Source organism: Oreochromis niloticus, linkage group LG4 (assembly GCF_001858045.2).
Source record: "Oreochromis niloticus isolate F11D_XX linkage group LG4, O_niloticus_UMD_NMBU, whole genome shotgun sequence".
NCBI lineage: Eukaryota > Metazoa > Chordata > Actinopteri > Cichliformes > Cichlidae > Oreochromis > Oreochromis niloticus.
The window spans coordinates 28,451,659-28,454,210 of record NC_031969.2 but is presented as its reverse complement, the minus strand read 5'-3'; the positions used below and the strand labels follow the sequence as shown (position 1 = coordinate 28,454,210).

General features: G+C 40.4%; 1 non-coding gene across 1 annotated transcript; it reads right to left on the bottom strand.

The window, feature by feature from the left end:
• Positions 1 to 480: 480 nt before the first annotated feature.
• trnai-aau (transfer RNA isoleucine (anticodon AAU)) lies at positions 481 to 554 on the bottom strand. The gene has a single exon. It is a non-coding gene; the product is annotated as a tRNA-Ile (tRNA).
• Positions 555 to 2,552: the final 1,998 nt, after the last annotated feature.

Below are 2,552 nucleotides of genomic sequence, written 5' to 3'. Positions count from 1 at the left end.
AAGATCCAACCATGCAAAATATGATTTTGTTTCTCATTTTTCAAGTGGTCTTAAACTTTTGATTGGGACTGTATATGTGGATTGACTTTCTTTTCCAGAAAATGAGATTTGTTGGCAATTTTGTGCCCTAGATGCTACTGTTTGGTCTTCACCCAATCATAGAAAAATACATCTGTGGGTGTAATCACCATTGTTTGGTCACCATCTTTGTACACTTGTAGCCACATTGGCTAACCTTTATTTATAAATGTATTCTTAGACAAGCCCCTTTTATTTTTGAAATCATCTCCAATGATGAAATGGTCTCAGATTCACTCAGTCTTTTTTTTTTTTCCTATACTTACTCTTTGCATTTAACCCATTCAGTCATCGAAGCAGCATGTAGGGACAGTACCTTGCTCAGAGGTAACTCAGGGTAGCCATTTAGTGGGTTTGAACCCCTGACCTTCTGATCATGCTTTCCCCTCCCAAAAAGGCTCGTGGCCCATACGGGGATCGAACCCGCGACCTTGGCGTTATTAGCACCACGCTCTAACCAACTGAGCTAACCGGCCTACCTTGTATACTGCCTGTGTGCCGGATATTCATGTGTGCTGAACTTATTCTGTTCAAACGTAAACATAATGGAAAGGTTTTTTTGCCTTAAAAATATTCACATATTCTATCAATACTTGCCTGTTGTTCACTACCTGATTGCAGAAATGTGGGGAAAGTAGTGTTAAGGTTAATACTGCTTTGTCAAAAACATGGCATAAGATCTGAAGGAACGATGTAAACTGAGGGAATGGATTTGATTTCTTGCATACTGGTGTGGATATAACATACAGATGTTGTGGTGTTTAGACAAAGATAAGTCTAGTCGAGACAAGAGCCTCTCCTGTTGAGTCTAAAGACGGGATGACCCCTGTGTGATGTTTAACCACACTGATTTCTTATTTGTTTGCCATTGAGGTGACACTTCGGGGCTGATGTAAGAGTTGGAGGGCCACTGTATAAAGTTATGTCTCAGCATGCATTGGGAAACATGCTGGGGGAGCCATACGGAGTCGGGAGAGTGGACGCCACATGTTTTTAACTGGCTGCCAAGTAGGGGATAGTACATCACCTGTGACTGGTTACAGATCTAAAAACAAGAATTATAGATGAGATTCAACACAGAGGAGGAGGCGCTTTCACCCTTCACAAATCGTTTGCAAATATAAAACCACAAAAAGTACACGCTGAAGACTGGAGCTGAGCCAGAGCTGTAAGAGAGCATACTCTTTCCTCCTGACAGGCTGTCTTTAGGCTGTCATATAGATGGTGTGTGTGTGTGTATTTTTTTCTCCCTGGTTAACTTAATATCAAAGGTTCAAAGCAAAGAATAAAAACGGATCCTTTAGCGTTTAACGCACCATGCTGTGGTATTATTTCATGAAATAGAGAGGTTTTCTTACAAAAGTGTTCCCATATTTCAAATATATTTATGTAAAACAGATACTGTAAATTTCAACTGAATATTTCATCTCACAATTTGTGGTCTGTTACAAGCAGAAATAAATGTTTTAAATATAAGGGTTCTTCTCCCCAGTAGCTTGGTAAAAAGTCAGTATGCCCATGTCACTTCTGAGGTTTTACACATCAAGTAACAACCATAACACCCTCACTCCTTCCATAGGAATTATTAGGGTAAGTAGCAGCCAGCTGTTTATAATCAAATGCAATTAATTAACTGATAACGAGCAAGTGAGACCACTTCTATAAAAGTGGCCGTTTTCACAGTTTGCTGGTCTGGAACATTCAGATGTTTGTTAATACAATGGCAAAGTGGAGGGATGTTAACGATTGTAGGGTTGTAACATAATTTCCAACCAATTTAAAGTCTATTATTCTACAGTAAGAAAGATTATTCACAAGTGGAAAATGTTCAAGACAGCTGCCAATCTTTGCAGGAGTGCACGCCCCAAAAAATTCACCCCAAGGTGAGACTGAGTCAATCTTCAGAGAAACTGCAAACAATCTAAGAGCTGCATCTTGGGCTCTACAGGCCTTTGTGAGCATGTTAAAGTTTATCACGGTCCAGTTAGAAAAAGACTGAACATGGGTGTCTTGTTTGTAAGGGTTGTCTAGAATAAGCTTCATTCTCTGAACAAATCACAAGACTTTTGGACAGTGTCCTTTAGACAGACAAGTCCAAAGTGGAGATTTTTGGCCATAATACACGGCACCAAATTTGGTGAAAGCCAAACAAAGCATATGAGCTCAAACAGCTCATATCAATTGTCAAGCATGGGGATAGAGGGGTGCTGATTTGGGCTTATTTTGCAGACACAGGACTCGGGCACGTTGCAGGCATTGACCATGAACTCCTCTGTATACTAAAGTATCCTAGAGTCAAATGTGAGGCCACCTGTCCAACAGCTAAAGCTTGGCCATAATTAGATAATGCAACAGAACCGTGACCCCAAGCACAGCAGCAAATCTCTAACAGAATGGCTGAAACAGAGAAGAATCAACCTTTTGCAATGACTCAGTCAAAGTCCAGACCTCAGTCTGATTGAAATGCTGTGCCA